This window comes from Aethalodelphis obliquidens, unplaced genomic scaffold (genome assembly GCF_003676395.1).
Source record: "Aethalodelphis obliquidens isolate GAN/ISIS:26980383/991018 unplaced genomic scaffold, ASM367639v1 scaffold12, whole genome shotgun sequence".
Taxonomy (NCBI): Eukaryota; Metazoa; Chordata; class Mammalia; order Artiodactyla; family Delphinidae; genus Aethalodelphis; species Aethalodelphis obliquidens.
Window position 1 is genome coordinate 39,058,956 of NW_020837956.1, and position 26,154 is coordinate 39,085,109.

The following is a 26,154-nucleotide window of genomic DNA, read 5'->3' on the forward strand; positions in this document are numbered from 1 at the left end:
GGCAAATTCACTTAAAAGCCTTAGCCCAAGTCGTCTCTTTACTGTGTAAATGAAGATAATAATGATAACACCCCCTTTAAAGAGCTGTTCTGAGGATCAAGAAGATACTGCGTGTGAAAACGAACTTGGAGCTTCTAACCCTCCAGGAAAGAATCATCTTATGAATCATCTTGGTTTTCAAATCCCATTTAGATATGAGAAAACTGAGGTCAGAAGCTACATAACCAGGCTCTATGCCTTCTAAGTCCTGAACACCGGGCCCTGGCAGGCAGCTCCCAGCCTTCCCTGCTTATTTCATTTGCTTCTGTTTCCTGAGGAGCTTCTCTTGTTCACGTCATTAGAGAATGGAGGAAGGATGCTGGCTCATGGCTACTCTTTAACATGTGTTTTTTGTCCTTATCTTATTGACTCAACCTGCAGATATCTCTGCCAGAAACATCCAATTGCTTCTTTGTCTAAAGAAGATTTCATATTGATCTTAATTTAATTAGCTGGTATGAACTATGGTTTGTGTCAAGATTCCTGTCTTGATCTAATGAGGTACTGTAGTTGAAGCCGTGTGGATCTGAAATCATAATTGCTGGTGTGCAGAAGCCTTTCCTGTTGGGGTTGGGGCGCTGGATGGAGACATTTCTTAACATTGCACACCACTGATGGTGTAAATACGTCTGCCACCTTGGCTCTAAAATCTTCTAGAAATGCCACTGGACTTGAAGCCAGAGATGCCCGTGACCTCAAACCTTGGCTCTTCACTTTCAAGCTATGTGTCCTTAGGCCAGTGAGTTAATCTATTTAAACCTCATTTTCCTTACCTGCAAAATAGGCATGGTTCTGAGGATTAAGTGATGGGAGAGCATGTTAGGCAGCTACTACAGATAGAGCCCTGGTTTAGTACCTGGCACATGGTAGCTCGAACCTTCTCTTTCCTTTTCTCACTTGCCTATTCTTTTCAAGTTAGGCTGAGAAAACAGGTTTCACCCCTCCCTCCCTCCCTTCCTTCCTTCTTTCAGTTTTCAATCTCACGCATGATTCCCTGAAGTATATTCACCAAACATGGTCAGCAAATGCCAAACAGGGCTGGACACACAGTCGCATTTATGAGGAGGGGCAAAGCGGGTGATGTTCCAGCCTGAGAAGAGCGAAAGCAAAGCCAGAGGATTGTCTAAAGCCTGGACTTGAAGAGACAGGAGAGAACATAGGGCCAAATACAGGTGAGCTGGCGAATCTCAGTCAGTGAGGCAAGTGTGAGCAGGACCCTGAAGGGCTGCCCCGAGGCAGGTGCGGATTCTGGACATCCCACCTCCTCTGCACCTTTCCCATGGGCATAATTCTCCCTGGGGAGAATTGTAGTGACTTACAACTTTGCTGGTCAGACAACTCTTCCTTACTCGTTATTATACACAGTGAGCATTTTGCCTGAGTTCGTTTTCTTCTCTCCTGCTCTGCTGTTCTGCCCTGGGCTCTAGAGCCTTAGAGTTAATTAACGGTTCGTGTTGCCCTTTGAATTCAGATGAGCTTTCCAGCAGGTTGCCTCTGTAGAGATAGAAGACACTTTCTCTTTTTTTCTTTCTTCCTTCCTTGATTTTTTTTTCTATATTGCTTTATCATCAGGTCTTGAAAATAGTAGGTTGGCATTTATTTTCTAGCTTCAAAGATTGGTTTTGAACTTCGGTTTACTTTTCCACGGAACCCTGAAGGTTTTGCAGATATGAGGAGCAATGCCATGATGTTGTAGAACCCCAGTTTTGAATTCTGGCAAGTTTGTGAACAAAGCCCATAGCTATTAACTTGTCATGAAAGCTCCTGTCTTGAGACAGTCCCCTCATCTCCTTCTGCAGGTGTAGGATGCTATTAATTATATTGACTTTTAGGAAATATAAGTGTTATTTCTTAAGATCATAATTAGGGTAAACGTTAATGTCAGTGTCATTAACCACTCCCATCTTTACCCTAAGATAAATGAAATGTTTGGTGTAGTTGAATTTATGGGATGTAATCAATTGATAACAACATAATCAAGACATGTAAGTTGACATTTTAAAAAATGTTAAACATGTTGACAATTGACTTCCAAAATCTTCAGAGCTAGAAAAGTTGTAGAATTAAAATAAAAAACAAGCAGAAAAAAACAAACTAAAAGCACAGGTATTCCAACATACAGATCTGTCTTCCTTTCAGTAATCTGTGTTATTTCTATTATAACCATGTAGTGCCTATATGGCTCACGTGTCATCTTCTAAAAAGCCTAAAGTTAGCATGGAGTGAAATTTGGGGAGGGAGGCACAGCTCACTTGCCTCAAAGTAGTTCCATGCATTTGAAATCACCACCATTAACAGCCTTCTTTGTATTAATGCATTGTCTCCAGGAGGTCACAGATATACCAACACATTAGAACCAAGGTCCATCAAATTCCCTAGGAGACTGGACCAAGGTGGGAGAGAATACCATGGCCAAACCTCTCCCACGCCAAACCTTTTGAAACGACAAAAATGTAGTATTTTTAAAAGAATAGATTACTGCATTTACATAGAAACAAGAGGCAGAAAACCACAGTCCAAAACACCCCGCAGGTGACATGTAGCATGCCTTATTCCAATGCCGTGGATAGAAACACTTCTGGCACTGCGGTGTAAGCTCCTGGTGTAGGCTGTGTAATTATCTGCTTCCGTGTTTCCCCTCCATTTCCAAATCCCCCATCTGGTGCCTTAAGTAAGCAGTGCTCCAAACACTTCTTCACATTTTGCCCAAAGCTGCCCTGACGACTAGCCTCGGTCCTTTACCCCTGGAAACTAACTTTACAATGAGTTTTCTCCTCGGCCCATCCTTGGTCTACAAGGATCTCCTCCTGCGTCTGTATTTCCTAAGTATTCACTAACTTACCTTGTCCCTGGATTGGCTACTGGGACTTTGGGTGTGAGATGTTCTTGGGAATTCCAAAGCTAATAAAGAAGCATAATACAGAGAACCTGCCAGAGTGGGGTTAATCTCACTCTGAAACAGGTATCAGTAAACTCCCCGGTTCTGCAAAGGAGCTGATACGGCCCTCCGAGCTTGGGAGCCTCGGTTAGTTTTGCAAAATGTGTCTCTGGTTGTTCATTATCTGTGGTTGTCCAGCACGTGCCGTGAGGCTGGTAATGAGCTGGCCGGAAAGAAATCAACTGCTTCCGAGCGAAGGCTGGTCTGCTCTGTAACTGCAGAGGCTACAAGTTCCTGGACGGTTCAGCATCACTGCAGCTCCGTGGGCTCTCCACAGTCTCCAAGCTCCAGTGCCCCCTGACTCACGCACGCATGCGCAGCCTGAACTTCTGGCCCGTCAGCGTCGCGCTGTTCATGGCACTGCACCCAGCCCGCCCTCTGGCCATCGTCCTAGATTCTCTTCTCTGCCTCTGTCCTCTCTTCAGCCAGTCTTCAAACTACTGCTCAGGCCTTTGCTAAACCCCTTCCTCTTTTCCCATCTACCACGCCCTTGAATCAGACGACATCTCTTCTCACATGGTTCCAAAGCCAGTTAACTGGCTCCATGCCTTTCTTCTTTCCCCTTAAATTAATTCCCCAAACTGCATTCAGGATAATCTTCCTAAAAGGCAAATTGACTTAAAATCTTGCAGTGGCCCTCTATGGCCCTCAAAGCTGAGTGTTTGGTTTCGTCCCATCTCCTGCAGTAGTCGATCAAGTTTCACACTGGAGTTATACTAAGAGTGGCTTCCTGTGCATACACACACACACACACACACACACACACACTCTTTCATGTGCCTGTATCTGGCTCACGTTGTTCTCTTTATTTAGACCCCCTTCCCTGCCCCCCACTACCTTCCCCTGACAAAAAGCAAAACAAAACAAAACAAAAAATATCACATTTATAATCTATTTCCTCCTTTGAGACTCCAATAAGTTGTTCTGTCCTCCAGAAAGTCTTCCCTGAACCCCATGGGATGAGATCCCCTTGTCCGAGTTTTCATAGCACCGTGTTTATTTATGAATGTAACACATGCTATTTTATAAGTGAATTATTTGTTGACACTTTTGTGTACTGTGAGCTCCTCCGGGTCAAGTTGTACTTCAGATACTTTGGAATTTCCAGAACCGATCATAGTGGCTGGATGGAAGATACTCTGAATATTTTGCTGAAGTGAAGCAAAAGAAATTTTTTTTTTAACCAGTCTTCTGCATGGTCACACCTTGTTTTATAATGTTGGAGGTTACAAAGTGAGTAAAATCTCTTACAGGGATTATTTCACTTGACCATCATACAATCCTGTGAAGTAGAACAACCTGAGAATCCAGGAGCAAGCATGGAGATTTTAGCACCAACCTGTGCCAGACACCAGGCTGTGTACTTGACATCTGCCATCTCTAATCTTCAGGATAAGCCAGTGAGGTCATTTCGCATTGTACAGGGAGGAAACTCAGGTGCAACCTTACCCGAAGGCACCAAACTCGTGAACGCCAAAGCCAGCTGTAACTCACAGCTCTTCCGACTTCTGCCCCTATGCCCTTTGTCTCACCAATATTGTGCATTTCACTCCATTTCTCTCTCATTCAGTGTGCTTAGGGAAAATCCTTAACCAGTTCATCCACATGACGAAAGCCAGTAAGTCTGACTGAGTTTGTGTTACTTTGTGCCTAATAAGCCAAATAAAAGATGGGTTACAATGGATAAGAAGCCAGCCAGCAAGGAGAAAACACATGTTTTGATTTCTCCCACAAAGAGACATTTCCCAGGGTATGTGACAGCTAGCTCACAGACAGGATGCCAGCCCTTCCCATTGATGGATTCCTCCCATAGGCAATAAATAATCTTTCCAGGACATCCCAATAATATCTGAAGCATGTGGCATGTCATTATGCATATTGCCACTGGTCTCCAAATGCTGGGATGGAAAGTGATGTGTAATTCCATTAATCAGGGGTTTACTGGTATCTGTTAGCAGGGTTAGAACTGAGAAAAAGAAAAAATTTCCCATAGTCAAAAAGCACTGAATTGAAGACCAAGCTGTGCATAGAACTATATCAGGAACAGAGTAGAAGAGTTGAGTGAAAGCAGGTCTATGATCACTAGCTTAGCAATTGTTCAGGATAGATATCATTAATCCAGGTGACTGTATAGAGAATTTATCAATAAATCAATAACAAAACACACATTTTGAATACTGAATGCATTAGATAGCAATCCTGGATTTACTGTATACTTGTAAGAAGCCCACATTTGAGATTGGGGAATGTCCTGTAAATGTTTAATGCAGATGCAAAGTGAAACCATGGAGCTGTACACATAGCAGTTTCCTCTGCTGGCCCGGCATGTCTTACTTGTACAGGGTACCACTACATGTATTGCCTCGCTGGATTCTCATAAGAGTCTTGAGATACGGGGAGGACATAAACTATCACCCTCTCTTTCCACATGATAAAAATAGTGTCCTAGCAGTGGTTGAATTATTTGCCAAACATGCAGACAGGTGAGTGATGAAGTTGTGTTGAGAGCTATGGCCCGTGTCTCCTCTCAGCGTACCTTTTCAGCTTCCACAGGTTGCCTCCCACAAGGAATAAGCTGCTCTCAGGCAGTTAGGGCAGCATGACATTATGGGACACAGAAGTTTTTGGATTGTGGAAGATGCCTGGTGCATTTGTGAGGAGTGGGAGGCTTCAGAGAGGGTCTTCTCCCTGCTTCCATGTGGAACCAACACACCTCTGGCACCTCAAGGAATGGCCATGCTGGAGCATCAGGAGATGTCACCCTTGTCAGGGATGTGGGAGATGGGCACCTTTAGACTCACCTGTGGAGGGAGTGTCTCCTTCTGGGAACCCAAGAAGCCCCAGACACCAATTTCAGGGAATTAGAGGTCAAAGAAGCAACATGGCAGCCAGATGTGGGCAGTGATGCAGAGAAAGATCTCAGTCCCTAGACTTAGATTACAACTATGAGTATTTTCTCAAAAGTTTGATGCAGGAAAAATGTGTGAAAAGTGCCACCAGCCAGAGCTTGGTGATCCTAAGGCTCCTTTCTAAACTCATTGATCCTCTTTTATACACGAGGATTGCACCAGAGCTCCCCACCCACCTCTTCCAGGAATCGCTTTATGATTCAGATGGAAAGAACTGAACAAGCTTCAAGTAGGCAATTTGAAGGGACAAACGGATGATACAAATATAAAAAATAGATTAAAATACATTTGAAAACAAGGAAACTCACAATATTCAGAAAACCTAAGGGAAATATGGCCTTAAAGGGTCACTTTTGTTCAAGAACTAAGCTACTATTATATTTTTCTTTTTTTTTTTTTTTGGTAAGCTTCATTTTTACCTTTTAAAATATGTGGCGTGATAAAAAGAAACAAAATTGAGTTTTTTGAAGTGAGGTGGATGGACATACGGTCTGTCATACAGAGTGAAGTAAATCAGAAACAGAAAAACAAATACTAGTATGCTAACACATATATATAGAATCTAAAAAAAAAAAAAAAAAAAAAAGGTTCTGAAGAACCCAGGGGCAGGACAGGAATAAAGATGCAGATGTACAGAAAGGACTTGAGGACACGGGTGGGGGTGAAGGGGAAGCTGAGACGAAGTGAGAGAAGCATCAACATACATACACTACCAAAGGTAAAATAGATAGCCAGTGTGAAGCAGCCACATAGCACAGGGAGATCAGCTTGGTGCTTTGTGACCACCTAGAGGGGTGGGATAGGGAGGGTGGGAGGGAGGGAGACGCAAGAGGGAAGAGATATGGGGACAGATGTATATGTATAACTGATTCACTTTGTTATAAAGCAGAAACTAACACACCATTGTAAAGCAATTATACTCCAATAAAGATGTAAAATATATATATATATATGTGTGTGTGTATGTATGTAAATAAATATATACATATGTGTGTGTATATATACATGCATATAATATATAGTTTTATGTATAGTTGTATATACGCACATACATGTATAAACACACATATATATACCTATATATGATGTGTGTGTATAAATATAAATATGTGCTTACTTTAGAAATATTTGTGTTATGTTTTCTTTAAACTAATATTTTCAATAAGTACTTTCCCAACATCATCAAAAAATTCCAAAACATTTGAATATATGCCATAACCAATTTACATGTTTTTAATCTTGTCACCTTATTTCATGGTGATTTTTATGCATTCTTATTATTTCTCCTTTTTTATATTTTGCTTTATAAACTATGTATTGGTTGTTTTATTTTACCTTATAATTGGGAAGACTCAAGTATCATCTGAATTACTACTAGGAGTTATATTTAAATTTCCCTGAAATTTCTGAAGGTATATTTCTGTTATAAGTAAAATTCAAAATGAAATTTTATTTCAAATTCCCTAATGAATTTGGGAATTAGATAATGAATTGGGTATTCTTAGTGTCCTTCTTCCACTTATCCATTCTACTAATAGGGTTTGGTATTTTGAACTCATGTTAATATTATTAATTATCATTTCCATATATTTTATAAGAATAAATTCTGGGCACCTACAGTTATGTTTATAACCAGATCCAAAACTCTTAGATTTATATTTAACTATTTTCAATGCTTATAGAAATTCTTATCATTTTACTTTTCCATTCTTAAGTCCTTAATTTGTATATTTATTTTGTGATTAAAATGTCTTTAAGTAATTTTAAAGAACAGTATAGTGTTGTTTGTTTGAGCTCTGGAATAGCGTAACAAGTTTTCCTGTTACTTGGGTATGTGATTTTCATTGTTTATAATTAACCTGGATCTTGAAAGATGAGAAGTTTGAACAGATAGAACATGGAGGCAGAAGGAAGAATGTCTACAAAGGAAAGAGCTGGGAAGGAAGCATGGTCTTGTGGACAATGGCAAGAGGCTGGTGTGAGCTAATCATTTCAGGGCACTCGGAAGGCTGTCATCTGAGGACAGAGTTTTTTGTGGTGTTTTTACACAGGGTGAAAGGATTTGGACTTCAGCTTTTACATTTATTTTCCTTTAATTTCTCTGCTTTTTTTTGTAGTTTTATAGTATATATTATATGTATATAGTAGTAAATGTCTAATTTTTTAAAAGATAATTTATTTACTTTTGGCTGCATTGGGTCTTCATTGCTGCTTACGGTCTTTCTCTAGTTGTGGCGAGCGGGGGCTACTCTTCGTTGTGGTACGCAGGCTTCTCATTGTGGTGGCTTCTCTTGTTGCGATGCACGGGCTCTAGTTGCGTGGGCTCTAGCAGTTGTGGCCCTTGGGCTTAGCTGCTCCGCGGCATGTGGGATCTTCCCGGACCAGGGATTGAAACTGTGTCCCCTGCACTGGCAGGCAGATTTCTAACCACTGCACCACCAGGGAAGCCCTAAATGTCTAATTTATAAAAAGATATAAATGTACATATTATGCATGCTCAAAAAATATGTTTAACAACAGTGACACCAAATTTTAAAAACACTGTTTTAAAAGATGAAACTCAGGATCAGGAATGACATGACAGCCCTGTGGGAGGAGCACACCCTCCAGCATCTCTTTGGAGGATGAAACAGTCAGGGAGGAAGACCAGAGGCTAGGAGATGTACTGGGAGGTCTTTGGGAGTTACGGGTTCACATGATTTCCCTAGCAGGAGCTGACTTGTAGCTGGGTCAGCCCTGTTGCAGCATTTCAAAGAGATAGTTAAGCCTGTAACAGTTAAAAATAAAACCTGGGGTAGCCTTAAGGGGCTACATGACACCTTCAGAAGCCTGTTCCTCCCAGTGGCTGTCACACAAGCCAGAGTGCATCTTCCTTCCACTTTCCAGGGCGACCTTGTGGAGGGCGCCCTCAAAGGAGTTTCTGGAAGCCTGGTCCTGAGCATGGTAATGAAAGTGAGCTGCAGCCATGAATTATGTGAAGTTTGAGGGAAGCCATATAAAAGGCTATATCAGGCCACAAATCAGCTTGGATGGCTAAGGGTGATTTGTTCGGCTCCGGCCGCCCCTGCCGCTTTCTGGCAAGGCCCTCTGTGGGGCATGCCACCAGCCATTCTTCCCAGGCCATTCTTTCCATGGCCCCTGAAGCTGTACACCTGCAAAGACTTCTGCCTAGCACCTGCAGAAGTCTCCTTGCAAGGCGCTTATCCAGCTGGTGCTAGAATGTGGCTGCATCGTACCCTGCCTACCGTCCTGGTGACAGTTCCTGCTTTGGGGTGATTATAGCACAGGCCCTCTTCCTTAGAACTGAGTGCTATTTGCCTGTGCTGCTGGTGGAGGCATAGAGTGGTCTAAATAAAGATTTTGAAAAGATAGAAGCAGCTGACTGCTTTTCTATGGCTGCTGTAACAAAGAAGATTGGGTGGCTTCAACAATAAAAATGTATTTCTTCACACTTTTGGAGTCCAGAAGTCCAAAATCAGGGTGTTGATGGGAGCAGTTTCTCCTGAGACCTCTCTCCTTGGTTTGCAGATGGCTGCCTTCTTGCTGTGATCTCACAGGGTCTTCCTTCTGTGTGTGTCTGTTTGTCCTGATCTCTTCTTCTTATCAGGACACAGGTCAGATAAGATTAGAACCCACCCTAATGGCCTCATTTTAATTAATTACCTTTTTAAAGACCAATAAGGTTACATTGGGGGTTAGGACTTTCAGACCATATAAGGACACCATCCAGCCCCTAAAAGTAGCTAGTTAAAGCTTAAAGATAATCATACTTCCTGCCACTCAGGCCCTGACTCTTCATGTTCCCGTAGTCCCAAACCACTATCATCCACAAGCAAGTGAGGCTGCTCCTGGCTTCCCTGGCTCTGCCTATGCTCTTTCTAGTCCATGAGGTAATAGCACCCTTTCAAACCCAGATCAGATGGAATACCCTCCTGGAAGCTTTCGTAGCCTACCAGAGAGAATGAATGTTCTTTTATTGTAGCGTGTAGCACATAGTATGGCGATTTCTTGGCTGGTGTATCTGTCTGCCTTGTGACAGAATCTTCCTAAACAGTGGGGCAGGGAATCTTGACCTTGCAAGGAGGCTGGCATATATGACCTTTGCAGGAGAGTTTAATGAATACATTAATACAACCAAAGAATATTTGATCCTGGGCCTGCCATTTATTGGCACTGTGAGTTTGGAAATCTTCACAACATTCCTGAAATCTACTCTCTTCCTTCATAAAACAGAGATAACAGCAATACCTACATGTACGGTTATTTTGAATATTAAGTTAATTGTTTTCTTTAAAGAATACTTTCTAAATTATGTTTATAATCATGCAGTAACATTTTCCATGTTTTTTTGTTTGTTTGTTTGTTTGTTTTTTGTGGTACGTGGGCCTCTCACCGCTGTGGCCTCTCCCGTTGCGGAGCACAGGCTCCGGATGTGCAGGCTCAGCGGCCATGGCTCACGGGCCCAGCCGCTCCGCGCCACGTGGGATCTTCCCAGACCGGGGCACGAACCTGTGTCCCCTGCATCGGCAGGCAGACTCTCAACCACTGCGCCACCAGGGAAGCCCTTTTCCATGTTTTTTTCTCAGTTGGGGTTGATAATTATAAAGAGGCTGACAGAACCTAACGATTTTCATTTTAAATGAATTTCCAGGCAATGTATGTAAGAACATGTAGATACGGCCGAAGGTCATCTTATACCCTTGGACATATTAATAATATACTCCTCAAGAAGAAGCATTTTCTTACATAAAGTGGTAAGTGGTGCTTGAAAGCAGAAAGATCAAGAAAATTTTGGAACCAGGCAGCAATCATGGCGTCTCTGCCCTCATGTCAGTAGATGAATCTTGAAGTCTGCCGATCTTCTAAAAGCCAGTAGTTCTGTTCCTGCATCTAAAAACCTGAGCTCTTCGAAAACAATAAATGTAGGAAAACAAGCAAAGCTGTCAAAAAGGATACTGGAAACAGCCAGACTGGCCTGTAAAAGCAAATAATTCTTTGGCTACCACACTCTGGGCCAACAGGGTAAGTAGTTTAGAACCTCTAACCTCTCTGAAAGGTCTCATGACAAAGTGAACTTCCTATTTGTATAGAAGTCACAATTCCAACAGTTTGGGCCATTTGTGTGCCTTACAATAATATAAGTAATCGTGTCACAAAGAGGAATCTGAAATATGTACCTGAGCTAAATTCAGTGAGCGAGGTCTCAAGTGTGAGAGGTACGTTTTATTTGCTGAATGTTGAAAATATAGCCTCAAACTAGATAACGAAGGGGTTTTATTTAGAACAGCGCAGAGTTGATCTCACACATTTATCAAGGGGAATATGCTTGAAGGTTATCCCTATGTTTACCTCAAACTATTAGATTAAAAAATAGTCATTACTGAAAGCTCTCAGATACATAGAATTTTCCAATATAAAATTTCCCAATATAAAAATGTATCTATTAGACTTGTAATTACCACCTCAGAGCATTATTCAAACAATGTAAAAAGTCAATCTCTGCCCCACAGAGATTCCAGCAATCGAGTCTTTGGATGTTGGAAGGGGAAGAGAATTCCAGTATGAAAAATGAAGCATGGAAAATATACTGTCCCTTGAGCCTCAGAGCTAGGGTCTATGATCACCTGTGAGTCTCAGATATAAATTGCCATGACAACCTTTTTCTTATGCATTACCTTGACGTAACCAGGATTCAAACTTAATGGGATTTACAGGTTGAAACCATCACCTCATATTAACCCAGAAATAAATTGCTAGGTAGTGTGGAAAGAGCTTGGCTGTTCAATAGTGAATGCTGTGGTGTCTAAGGCCCTCAACACAATCTCGGTGTGCCAGGCATTGCCCTCCAGAAGCCTGTGTTTCAAGCGTAAGTGTGTCTCAAAATAAACTCTCAGTGTTTGCCTCCGTGAATTGCTGTCACCTACAGCTGGCATGGGACTTGCATGCCTCTGCATATACCCACAGTGCTTACCATTTGCTAACCACGTCCAAGCATTTGACAGGTGTTCTCTCTGCCTCTCACAGAAGCCCTGCAGGAACTTAGCAGCTGAGGAAATTGAGCCCCCGAATGTAAGCACCTTACCCAAGGCCACAGGGCTCAAAGCCAGCTTCTCAAAGGACATTGCATTGCCTTGTCTTCATGGTAAGACTTCCACCTCTGGGGATGTACAAAGAGGTCCCAGGTCTGCTGGATCCCCAGGACCTCTGGGATGTATTCATGTTCAGTGAAACACTTGAGTTTGGTAATGGGGCCCCTCTTGCTGATTTTCTGAAAACTACCAGTTATTTTTTTTATTTTTTAAATTTTTTTGCCTCGCTGCGTGACTTATGGAATCTTAGTTCCCAGACCAGGGGTCGAACCCGAGCCCACTGCAGTGAAAGTGCCGAATCCTAACCACTGGATCGCCAGGGAATTCCCCTACTGGGTTTTGAATCTGTAGGTTTCACCTTCCACTGGTCACATTTTGTTCTGTGCATGAGCTCCTTGCTTCAATCCTGTTTGCTTACCTCTGATCACCGCCCGCACCTGGGTCACCTGCCACCTTCTCCAGGGGCCTCAGGGATGCCTGGTGGGAAGGAAGGATGCTCTTTCCTGTGACCTCATCGTAAGTGTGGATGCAGACCTACCTTCTCATTCTGCTCAGCAATGCGGAGGAGCTACAAAAGTTAACAAAGCTGTACTTAGTAGATGGCTTTAAAAATTAAAAAACAGGGCTTCCCTGGTGGCACAGTGGTTGAGAGTCCGCCTGCTGATGCAGGGGACACGGGTTCGGGCCCCTGTCTGGGAAGATCCCACGTGGTGCGGAGCGGCTGGGCCCGTGGGCCATGGCTGCTGAGCCTGCGCGTCCAGAGCCTGTGCTCCACAACGGGAGAGGCCACAAGGGTGAGAGGCCCGCGTACCGCAAAAAAAAAAAAAAAATGTTTGGGCATATAAGAATACATTTTCTGTTATTTATAAAATTATATTATGAGAGTATTTCTGTATTTGACTGAATAAATGAGGCAGTCTACTGGAAAAGTAAACAAATTGTCTGGACCTATGCAGCTGAAACATCAATTCTGCTCCATTGGTGATATAATTAATGCAATTCTGATTTTTTGATCAGAACAGGAATACAGGAACAGAGGTAACTGGATCTGGGTTCAACATTTGAAATACTATTAAGAATTGATACTGCAATATATTTAGAAGTCTTGCACTTACGGAAAAATCACATAGGACATTTTCACATTGTTCTAGAGTTGCAGCATCTCCCATATAATTTCTGATGAAATAGAAGACGAAGATGTCAAGAAGAGGTCCAAGAGGAGAGAGCACAACCACAGTTGAGCACTTCATAGGTTCAAGGAACTGGGGCTGGGGATCAAGAGTGTGGGTCTCAGGCTCAGGCTGTCTCTCTTTGAGCCCGGCTCTCTCACTCACGAGGTATAACCTGGGCAACTTCCTATGTTCCCTACACCTGAGCTTCCACATCTATGAACTGGGGTGGTAATAACAGTCCCTAATCCCTTGGGTTAGTGTGAGGTTAAATGAGTTAGTGCATGTATAACGCATAGTATGGGGCCTGGAACATAGGAAGCACTCGATAAGCATTAGTTCTTGAGTTCTTAAAATAACCCTGCCTGGTGGGCATTATTTCTCTACTTGATGAATGAAGAAACTGAGACTCAAAGAGATTCAAGAACTTTCCTGGGGTCATGATCTAAGTAGATGGTCTGATAGAGTATCTGTATTATGCACATCTGGAGAAAAGCTATCCAGTCTCTGCCAACATTTATTTTAAAGATTTGTCTTACTCCAAGAGAAGAAGGAGGCCTAAAATCAAAGAACACGTTTGGAAAAACCAATGGTGTGTTTTCACAAATGTTCTTCAGAAGTCCACTTCTTATACTCTGTCTGATAATCAGACTTCATATCTTGGCCATTGTATGTTGAGAGACTCAGAGAAACTACCTGATACTTGTTTTGTAGAACTACATTATATTTGCTTAAATCTTTTAAAAGCTCCACAATAATGAAATCTTTTTCCAATCTAAGCTGTTAGCAATCAGATGTTATGTCAAATCTTTTCTTGGCTCTGATTGTTTTCTGAATCTGGAGTTACAAACTCAAATGATTTCCGGGTCAGAGCCAGCAACCTAAAGGGGTGTGGCAGCAAGGCATAATAGAGGCGGGTGGGGCTTGTGACTTACTTCATAATCTGCTGTGTATGATCACACCGTACTCCTCCAGGCAGACTCACCTTCACATGGTCAGACTGCAGCCACTGGTCTAAAGGAATGGCCCACAACTCTCCTTTTCTGGCTATTATCGAGCTCCTCACCTGCTCCCAGTCCTGAGAACGAGAAAAGAAAAGTGAACTTTGCTTCTCCCTTATTCTGTTCAGCAAGAGAGTCAGATTCAGCAAGCATTTATTTAGCACTTGTGAGGCGCAAGGCCCTGGATTTGGTCTAAAGAGGATGGCAGAGATGAATCCGACAACACTGACAGAAAAATACAAACAGTTCTTCACTCATACGGTTTATTTCTGCATTCAGGTATGCTCACAGAAAACCGGATATGGTGCAGTAAGTACTGTCATACCAGTAAATGGTGGTGAGGGAATTTATGCCCAACATAAGTGTCCTCTGAACCAAGAGCCCTCAGAATTAATATCTGCACTTAGCTGACTTCAGGCTACGTGAGCTGGAGAGGCTCTTAGAGCTCAGAGAAGCATTACTTCGTGGGAGTTGAAACTTCTGTTGCATGACAAATCGCAGCAGGCTTCCCGATCCTCCTCTTCTCCTGGTCACCTGGGTATTATCAGCTCCTTTTCATCCACAGTGGCCAGCTCAGTCCTCACTCTTCACTTAAACTCCGCTTACCCCAGACAGTAGCTTTTCCAGTTGGAGAGGAAACTGTGATGTTTTAAGCAAATCCTTCCTGTTCCTGGGGAGTGTGGCGAGGCCAGGGAGAGACTGTGACCTCTCAGGACTCATCCAGGTGGAAGTTGGAACTTCCTCTCCTAGCTCAAAGTTCTTTTTCCTTTATTCCAACATTTCACATTCTAAACATTTCATTATCTGTATTACTCACTGTGTCACTAAACATGTTGCTTTTTGCTATTTCAAATGTTTAATTGAAAAATGCTTTTTTCCTCATCAAGTAAACTATAAGCCCCTTGAGTACTGAAGCCATATTATACTTCAGGTGTGCTTCTTTGTTTCACCACCTGGCCTCACCACCCTCTTACTAGGTGCTCCTAAGTCAGTTTGGAACTTGAGGGTAACTTTGAATCTTCAACGATGTGAAGCAGTAATTCAAAGAAATGTAACCTCCAAGTCAACATGTGCATATGAAATATTAAAATTATTTGTGTCATTATCTGTAAATCAAACTGAAATAATGACCCAGAGGATAGTAAAACATTAAATATGGTGATATATGTAAATGTACTTTATAAATTCTAGCTCAATGGATGATTATAAGTAGGTATGATGAGATTAAGATAATTTAAAATGAATGGCCATTTTGATTATCTCTTGGGTTCTTGGTTATCTAATGTGAGGAGGGGAAGGATAAGACCAGCAGGTAATACTATGAAAGATCTTTAAAAACAAAAGGAGGGCCTCTTCTCTGAATTAGTAAATTTTAGTAAGAGAAAACTACAAAGATCAACATCTTACAGTGATTCTGTGATGTCCACTGATCCATGCCACTTAAACTGTACACTCTTAACCTCACCTGCGTTTGGGAAATTTGAGTTGATTCATTGAACATTTTGCTTTATAGGGCTGATCACATCATCTAACCTTGAATTCAATAAGACTCAAGGCAATTAAATTCTATTGCAGTTAATTTTTATTTTTAAATCATACTCATATGGTGAGGAAAAATTTAGTCGTAAATGCAATATTTACTTCTTTCTTTCTTGTCCCTTCAAATTAAAAAAAAAAAAAACAACTCATTATTGGCCTAAGATTAGAGACCTGATGATATGTGTTAGCTTAATTCTTCCATCTGTAAAAGAAATTGTGAAAACAGTTTTCATCACTTGATGAAATGAAAGAGACTCTGAATTAGTTGATACAGTGAAAGGCACTGACCACAGAATGAGTGCTTGGGCTCTTCAGAGGTAATTTGTCATACTTTCATCATTAGCAAAGCTTCAGTCTGATCTCATGGGTACCAGAGGAAATGAAGGAGCTGGATTGTGTACACACAGGGTGTCAGAGCCCTAAGGCTGTCCCCAGCCAGTGAATGGGGCTAATGGGATGCTGGTCTCCAAGTGTGGGTACTGTAACAGGGCGGCACTCCTGGCGACATTGTTACCTTCATGGAAGGAGGTACTCGTAGGCTTGCCAATACTGAGTGGGAGAAAAGCCTTCTCTCTTTCATATAAATAGTATTGTGACAAGGCAGAATTGGGCATTGGTTTCAAAACACCAATGCTCAGTTCACTGCAGCACTATTTACAATAGCCAGAACATGGAAGCAACCTAAATGTCCATCAACAGAGGAATGGATAAAGATGTGGTGCATATATACAATGGAATATTACTCAGCCTTAAAAAAGAATGAAATAACACCATTTGCAGCAACATGGATGGACCTAGAGATTGTCATACTGAGTGAACTAAGTCAGAAAGGTAAAGACAAATATCATAGGATATCACTTATATTTGGAATCTTAAAAAAAAGGGTACAAATGAACCTACTTACAAAACAGAAATAGACTCACAGATGTAGAAAAGAAACTTATAGTTACCAGGGGGTAAGGGGGGGAGGGATAAATTGGGAGATTAGGATTGACATATACACACTACTCCATATAAAATAGATAACTAATAAGGACCTACTGTATAGCACAGGGAACTCTACTCAATACTCTGTAATGACCTATATGGGAAAGGAATCTAAAAAAGAGTGGACATATGTATATGTATAACTGATTCATTTTGCTGTACAGCAGCAACTGACACAGCATTGTAAGTCAGCTATACTCCAATAAAAATTAAACAAACAAACAAAACAAAACAGAACAACAACAACAAAAAAACCCAAAAATGCCCAGGCTCCACCCCTAGAACCTGGTATCATTTCTCTGGGGTAGGAACCTGGAATTGTCATGTTAAAGATTGTCTCAGTTGCTTCTAACAGGCAGTCAAGGTGAAGAACCTAAGACTTCTTAAAATTTCCTGATGGGAATAACCTGGTAATTTGTTACTATACAGATTCTTATTTGTCTCACTAGATACATCTGCACTTTAACAAGCTCCCAGCAGATGCCAGAGCTGCTGGTCTGAGGTCCACCCTGGGAGAAGCAAGGATCTATGCTATGCTCTCCAGGATCTGGACTTCTGCTGTTCAGGTTTACCTAGGGTGGTTCATGCCTCAGACACCCCATTTTGCCTTAGCACATATACACTTCAGAGTAACATATAACCAGTTTAATCCTTTATTTATTGATTATGAAAGCATTAATTATCCTTAAAGTAATTATTGTGAACACACTTAAATATGTGTGCTTCTATGGTTAGGGTACTCTAATTCGGTATTTCCAATGTTTCACTGATCATCAAAGTCATCTGGGAGCCTTAAAAATCTAATGGGAATCCTCCCCAACAGTGGAGGGTGGCAGGAGGGAAAGAGAAAATTTTTAACGAAACCCTGCAGGTGATGGTGATTCAGACCTCTTCACTCTGGAAGTTTATAAGCATTTACAAAAGGTAATGAATGAAACAAAATCATCATCTCTTTCACTTTCAGTATATGTTAAAATAATACAACTTGCAACTCACCTGCTACAACCTGTGGGTATGCTATTTTTGTCATACGTTATAAAGGAAATACAATTAAAATACACAAACTACGAATATATCTGTGGCAGTGTCAAAATCCCAGAGTTAAAAAGATGCCAAAACCCTCTTGATGTATAGCCTGAAAAGGAGAAGTGAGAGTTGGGTGCAGGAAAATCATCCCACCCAATACTCCTCTCTCTGTGGGTGTCCAAATATCTCTGCCCCAGTGAAGGGACCATTCTGGCTTCCAGAGGGCAGATCAATCTTGCCGCCATCTTGCTGAGGGAGGAGCTAATCTCCTCAGCAAATTAATTAATCAACCAATCCACTAAATGGGCATAGTTTGCAAAGAACCTCATGTAATTCTCAATTAGGAGAACATTCAGAACAATGAAAGCAAATGGCATTAGTTATTTGTTATCTGGAAAGCCTCCTACTTTAATTCTCCCTCCTCTCTCTCTTTCTCTCTCTCTCCCTGCAGCACAGAATAAGGAGAAGACACGGCTTTAAGTTCCAGCCTATTACCTACGAAACATGGGCGCTAGTCCAGTGAGATGTTTCATTCCTTTATAGTCCCAGCGTCTTCGTAGTTGGTTCTGTTGTGAGAATCAAATGAGTTGCTGGGATTTGAAAGCTGAGAATCCAGAGGTTATCATTTCTTCCTTCCTGGGTCTCCTTGCACCTGGCTCTTCCCTCCATGCTTCAATTTCCACACACAGGCCAGTGGCTTCCCCCTTTATACACTGCTCACCACCTTCCATCTGCACGCACAGGAGAATTAAAACTGATTTTTGAGGATAGTTTCCTAAGGCTGACTCTGGCTATTTTCAGTTATTCCCTGATCATACCACCCCCATCCCTCCCAGTCCTGCCCCCATGAATTTCTCTCTGCTCCTTTTTCCAGCAAACACTGCCTATATTTTGTCTATTTCATCATGTCTTATTTTTATGTATATTATGCCTCACCCACAAATTTATGAGCAACCTGATTTTGGGAATGAAGTTTTCATTACCTTTCTACTCTCACAGTCCCTGGTACAAGGTAGATGCTCTATGCAGGCACATCTATTTGAATTAAGCTTCAAACTCTGTCAAAAGAGCCTGTGAATTTAGGGTGTGGAGAAGCAGAAAGAGGGCTGCTTTATACTAGAGCATGAGTGTTTTAGTCAAATGGTGCAAATCATCCTAAACTCCTTTGTAGGAAGATGTGTAAAATTCAAAGTGACAAAAAATAAAAATAAATTAAACTTATAATGCTACTTTTCAAACCTTAAACCTTATTTAGTTTAGAATCGTTATTCTCCATTTTAAATTGATCTCGAGTATGAATGTAAACTCTTTGAGAAAACTAATAACTGAATTCAACATTGTTTTGGGGGCGCTTACTGCCATCTTACCTTCACTATCTTTTACTTCAGTCTCTTAAGAATAAAATTTCACGCCCAGGGAGAGATCATCTTAAAGTATTCTTTTGAAGCACAATGCACTATTCTTTGGGCTAATTTTTCAAAGAGTAAACTTTAAGCTTTGAGAATGTGTTAATACAGTGAAAGGATCTCAGAGGGGAATTTTGCAGATCTGTTTATGTGTAAAGCGCAGACTTCAGAAAAACGCTTTCATTTAGTCCTCTATTTAGCAAGCAGGATTTTCACAGCATTCTTTCTTTTTTTTTTTTTTTTGTCCCTCTTTATTTTTGTTCTGTTAGCATTCCCTTGAAGCCTTGGTACTGTTTTTGTGGAGTGTTTCTAATGTGAGTGTAGTATGAAGTATGCTAAGGAAGAAAGAAGTCTGTGAATTCACATCCTGTAGGGAGGCAGCTCAGATGGATAAAACTATTTAATTCAGAATCTGAATTAAGGTAGTAACACAGGAGCCACACAATCCAGGCGTATGCCTCAAATTGTGGGAACAGTGGAATCTCTAAATCGGACATTTAGGAACACAAACAAAAAATTAGCTAAGGAAGGCTAAACTCACCTTCCAGAATGATAAGCTTCATGTAGCTGCCGTATAATCCAGTTCATTGGTTTGGTGTATAAACTCAGGGAACTCTCTTAACCTCCAGATTATGACCAGTCTGCCATCTGCAAATGGAGAGACTATTTTTTTTTCTTTCTTCCAGAGTTCTCTTCTTCCTGTGAAAAGGACAAGTTCTGACTCAATCCAGCAATTCAGGGGTAGGTACCAACAGCTCAAAGAGAAAAATATAAACCCAAAGGACTGCTGAGGATTCTGAAATCCGATCATCCTGCAGGAGGGTCCAGGCTGTTCTCTATGATGTGGCTGCTACACTCAGTTGAGCTGAGCACTTGGGTGGTCCTTGCGGAAGGACTGCAGAAGCTCAGGCAGACACCACCTTGAATCAGGTGAGCAGGAAGCCTCAAGGTTCTGTGCCCGCGGCAGGATGGGTTACGGTGTCTGATGTGCATCACTCTTGTGGTGTTTCCTTGGGGGAGGAGAATGTTCCTTTTACCAAAGTCAGTCTGAGCCACTGTTAGGCTGCTCTTTGAACATACCTGAGATATCCATGCTCCCCAAGCCACGTGTCCTCAGCTTCAGGACCCTGGGTAGTGGTGGGAGGAGGGCTGCATGTGGTTCTGCCATCGTTCCTGTGCTGCGTCTGCAATGGGCTGCCCCACCCTTGGTGGTGACTCTAGGAAGCCTGCAGAGACTCGCCAGTGGCTTAGCCCCTGGTGTCCCTCACGGACTGCTCAATTTATTTGAAGCTACTTCAGTCCATCAGAAATATTCTAACAGTCTCTAACCTTAACAGAAAAGGGTTAGGATCTCAAGCCTCTTTGTTTTAGAAAGTTCTTCGCCTCCTGTGCAATTTTTAAACTCCGTCTCCAGAAACTCTCTAGCATTTTATAACAAGAGAGTATTGGTAGATCTGTTGGACTATTGTACTTTCCTGTGGAGTCAGAATGCTAGAATTTAGAGGAAGAGGGAATCGGTCTGCTTGCCTTAAGGTTGAGGGAGGGCACACATGGTTGTCCCACTTCAAAAAAGTTCTGCTTCATGATGGATGTCTTTTGTTTCTGCTGGTATAAGGGAAAACCAAAACAAAACAGCAAAATGGTAGGAAGCAATTACCTGAAAGTTTATTTTATCTTAAAATTAAAAAAAAGAGACAACACAAAAAACTGCCTCAAGTTTGCCCTTACCAGGTGCCTTTAGTTAAAATAATTACGTAGGAATGTGTTTCAACATAACATTGATATCCAACAACCTCCACATTTTATATAAGTGACATTTCTTACAAAATGCCAGCCTGTAGGTATTTATTATCCTAAGAGAAGCTTCTTTATCTTCCTGCAGCTTCACAACTGCTAAGTCTACTTCCACAAGAATTCTTGTTCCTCATCTGTGATTTGGGTCTCTTCTCACCTTTAGGAAGGTTACATTTCATGCTTTCAGGTTGGGCTTTGAAAAGTTACCTCCTGATTGAGGAATGAACTAAAAATTACATTTCTAGGTTAGCAGGAAAGCTGGTACTTTCTTCTTAATGCAGCTAAAGGGTCTCCTTGAATATGCATTCATGGCATTTCTGTTAACCACTTGATACCCAATAAATTGGGGTACACGTTATGCTAAATTGAAGCTGAAGCCATATTTAAATGTGAATGCATAGTGGCCTTTAGCAGAAACTAGGGCAAAATACAGAAAAATAAGAAATACTATGGCTTTAAAATAAACTACATATACGTACCTATATGTATAGCTGCGTGTGTGTGTTTATTTAAAAGTACTTGTGAGAAAGTGACCTCATCTCCCAAGAAAAGCTTGGATACAAACGTCTCTGCAAGTCCTCACACCACGACAATTCTATGAAAAGAAAATCCCCAAATCTCACTTTAGTGTCTCAGTAGGATTTTTTTTTAAATTGACCGTAAGAGTGCCTCTTTTGATGATCATTCGTTTTCGTTTTTCTTGTCTAAATTTAAGCCTTTATTGTTTCCAGGTTCTCCTGGGTATAAACTGACATGACTTTCATTTCACCTCCCGAGATCACTTGGTGAGGAGGGAGAGAGGGCTGCTGACAGAAACGAAGACGGCTTTGAACTTTTCCTCCATCTCCAGGTCAGGCTCCCCTCTCCAACCCACTGCACGCAACCTCCAGACTTAAAAGCCAATGGCTTAAAATAACTGGCCAGCTGGACCAACTTCACATCCTATAGAAGCCAACAAGCCTGCACCAGGAGTTCTGGTTCTAACATATTCTGCCGCCAGTCAGTGTGCAGACTGGGTCTTGCCCTGTGTCTCATTTGACTTCTTTCAACATTGGTTTTCTTACCTTCGTGGGAGGCGGTAGGATTTTTCCAGTTCTAAAACACTGCAATATTTAACCATCTGAATAGTCTGCCCAGGTGCCAGTAGCTGAGAAATCCTTTCTTTCTGCCATACAGATTAAGTCATATTCAGGCAAAAATCCACTAATTTTGCTTGGATAAGTGGTCCCCCTGGCCAAGGGGAGGGCTGTTACCTGAGGGACCAATGTGTGTAACTTTCCTAGGCACTCGCCCTGCTTTTGCTAAATGTAGAGAAAACTCTCCTTAGCGGAGTAACTCCCAGGCACGAAGGTGTGCAAGACAAGGAACCCCGAGCAGGGCCACCACTTTCCCAGTCCTGTGCTTGGAGGCCCTGCCTCCTGCCCTTCTGCTCAGGAAGCAGCTGAAAACACCAGGCTGTGCTCATATGTCTCAGCCCAACCGACCCGGGTGATGGGCAGATTGTGGTCTGTACCCCAGGAGGACTGTGCTTGCTGGTGGGCTGGTCCAAGGCTCTCTCTTGGCCGATAGAAACATGAGACAGAGTTGGGGTTTGGAAGCAGGAAAAAAAGCAAGGGGAAATGCACAGAGGAGGATTAAATAGTCATAATCCTGCAGCTCCCAGTTAGGGGTCCACGTGGCTTGGCGATAGGGTGGAATTAAAGCATGGACTTCATTCTGAGCAGCCTTCCCAGGGCGGGCTCGGATTCCTGTAAACATAGGAGACTATATTCAGTATTGTATAATAACTTATAATGGAAAATAATCGGAAAATGTGTGTGTGTGTGTATATATATATATATATATATATATATATATGAATAAATCTCTTTGCTGTACACCAGAAACTAACACTAACTGTAAATCAACTATACTTCATTAGAAAAAATAACCAGATGATGCCCAAGGTCCTTTCCATTAAAAAAAATATTCCGTAGTAATTCTACTACGGAATTACTAGTTTTTTGTTTTTGGTCTCTCAGTCTCTCACTGATGTGACGTAATCACCCTTTCATTGTAACACTGATGTTAAACATATTCATCCCAGCTGTTAGATTTTTAAAATACTGTGTTCAGTGATATAGCCAAACACATTTTCTTATGTCTAAGAGGTATTTGTTATACTCAGGATGTTGGCATTATATGGTAAATATTTAAACGTAATCCTTTTTTTAAGTTGTTCTGTCATATGTTAGCCATTATCATAATTCATTGAGCTCCATGGAGGGGCTAGATGTGCCAGTAGCAAGACAATAGTTGGGATTTACACTCTGTTGGAATTGTAGATTAGAGGCAGATCAGGAATGGAAATAAAGATGTGGGTCACACAAATATGGCCTCTAGAGGATGACTGAGAACTGAGCAGAGAGGCTTATCAGAGGCTGGCAGCATCGTTGTCCTACAAAGGCTGTAGAGACAATACCAAGCTTTTTAAGGAAATGGTTCAGTAATCATGAAGAAGCCAGAAATGGTATTCTAAGCAAAGGTTTGTTATGGAATTGGCAAGTTGAAAAGAGCAAGGGATTTAAAAATGGATACAGTGAATAGCATCCTTAATCACAATAAGATGTATAGCTTGGGGAGGTAATGTAACACACTGAGGCCTGATGCCCTCAAATGCAAATGGGCATGATATATTATCAAGTAATTATGTAGATGAAGGTGATTAATAAGGAATGCCTACCAAAGATAAATTTATTATTATTTTAATACCTGTGGTGAATCTATGTTTCAGAGTTTAGAATAATCTTCATTTCCAATCCTCTATAATCCTCTTAACCTAATTCACACTTGTCAAACAGTAAATCTCAATTTTCTGTTGGAACAATACGGCATACGTAATAGGTTAGTGAGTGTTGGACACTGAGTGAATAAAATGGATGAAGCACAACTTCAGGATAAAAGCAGTAATAATGGCTTTCAAAAATCAAATAATGTTAAATTCAGGACGCAGCTTTCGGGCACAAGTTTAAAAATATCTAATATGTGTATTTATTATAAGGAAGAAGGTAAAGAGTGACAAATAGGTGTCTCTAACATGATAAATTGTTTCACACACACACACACACACACACACACACATATGCACATACTCTGTATTCATACAAAAAGAAAGAAAGTAGATTAAACAAGAAGTACAGAGTCACAGCATGCATGTGACAGTGTCTAGAACATCCCAAGGTCCTGTGAATATCTGAGGATTACAGGCTTTCTCTCTGCTCCTAGATCTTCTATAGTTAAAGATAATTTCGGTGTCAACTGAATGATCCGACTGCATGGCTTCTAAGGGACAGTATAAATCATGCTTTCCTGTTCTTTGCATACCTCATTTTTTTTTTTTAATATTAAAAAGTGGACATCTTAGATAATATATTTTAACAACATGAATATTGATTCCCACCCCCCCACCCCCTCAGGGCTTGTTGTCATTTGCTTATGTATTTGTCTTGTGACCTGAATAGACTATTTCCGTGAAGTCTATTTCCTGCTCAGTGTGAAGTGTCTGTACTCACTCACTGTGGGCTCAGCCTTGGACATGTGGACAGGACCCAGAGATGATGGACGTTTTGGAGGGCTCCCTGTATCTGTCTCTTTCCCTGGTCTCTCTGCTAAGCTGTCTGCCACTTTTGGTATCACACTCAGCTCTTAGGCCCCCGCTAATCCTGACTGCTTACTGCTTTCAACAATCCTAGGGCATAAATTGCTCTGCAGACTAATATGATTAAACCTCCTGGGCCCCTTTACAGAGCTTTTTTTTTTTTTTTTTTTTTTTTTTTGCGGTACACGGGCCTCTCACTGCTGCGGCCTCTCCCGCTGCGGAGCACAGGCTCCGGACTCGCAGGCTCAGCGGCCATGGCCCATGGGCCCAGCCGCTCCGCGGCACGTGGGATCCTCCCGGACCAGGGCACGAACCCGCGCCCCCTGCATCGGCAGACGGACTCCCAACCACTGCGCCACCAGGGAAGCCCTCCAGGGCTCTTTTTGAGGCCAGTCCCTGGGACTTGTTCTGACATATCTTCCCGGCTCTTTCCTTGGCTGGTTCTTTCTGGTAAACTAGCTGGACTACTGTTTAGCTCCTTGCTGTCATGGGGTGACTGGCTTCTTAATTGCTTACCACCAGAATCTCCTCTGTTTTTGAGAAAGTCTTTAGGCTTGAATCTCCCTACATTCTGTCCTGAATAACAGCAATTTCTTTGGGGAGAACTTCTGATCTTCCTATTACGTTGGCCTGTCTCTCTCTCCCCTTCAGCAAAGTGTGTCTGAGCCACTTCTTCAGAGCTAGGGGCTGGGACAGTGGCCTGCTTCTCCCGGGATGACATCCCAGCTCTCTGAGCTGGTCTCTGTGTGGAGGCGATCATCTGTGATCTTCTTGGCTCACCTCTCCTGCTGTGGGACCTCTACCCTAAAAGGAACTGGAACAATGGCTATTGGAGCTGCAGCTTTTTGCACATGGGGTAGAGTCTCTGTCCTGTGGGACAGTGGGTGCAGGAAAAGAGTCCCCAACCTCTTTCCAACCTCCACAGGTTAGCAGGAATGGAACAAGAAATGGTACTATTTTTGTCTTTCAGTACTATAAGCCGTTTCCCTTCATCTCTTCTAAAAATTGAAACATTTTCTGCATAAGACAATTAGTTCTTGCTAACTATCTGTCAAGCGGGTGAACAAAAATGTCAGCCATAATTATGTTCACAGCTCCAGCTTTGGCATTTAAGTTAATCTGGAAAACACTCACTTTCCTAGGAGATACTATGTAGCCGGGACTAAGATTCAACCATGGCTCACTGTCAGGTTTTGTTCTGCTTAAGTTTTAGCTAAGAGTGTTACTTGACAACTGTGAATGTGTTGCTTTGCCCTGTGTCTACGAGAGGGAAGCTTTACAGAGCCTAACATTTGTCGGGTGAAGCTGTTATCAGAGGAATCTATTTTTAGGTCCTGTTCATAACTCCATAGTTAAGTTTTCAGGTGTTGTCATTAATATTCTGTCTCCTGTTTCCACAGAGAAGAGTTTAAGGATTGTTTCCTTAAATTGAGAAAATCAATGTGTCCCATAAATACAAGCAATATGGGGAAAATCAGCAATTTGTTCAGTTATTTACAAATGATTTATTGAATCTTTACTACATGATAGTCCATGTGCTAGGAACTGGGGATCCAGTCATGAGTAAAATCCAGATCTGACCAGTATTCTTGATAGAGCTTATAGGCTAGTGGCCACACA

General features: G+C 41.8%; 1 long non-coding RNA gene across 1 annotated transcript; it reads right to left on the minus strand.

The window, feature by feature from the left end:
• Window positions 1-12,817: 12,817 nt before the first annotated feature.
• Window positions 12,818-22,613, minus strand: LOC113624102 (uncharacterized). Its single transcript, XR_003434217.1, has 3 exons — window positions 19,645-22,613; window positions 18,193-18,428; window positions 12,818-14,222 (listed from the first exon to the last, which is right to left on the minus strand). It is a non-coding gene; the product is annotated as an uncharacterized LOC113624102 (long non-coding RNA).
• Between the last annotated feature and the right edge of the window lie 3,541 nt (window positions 22,614-26,154).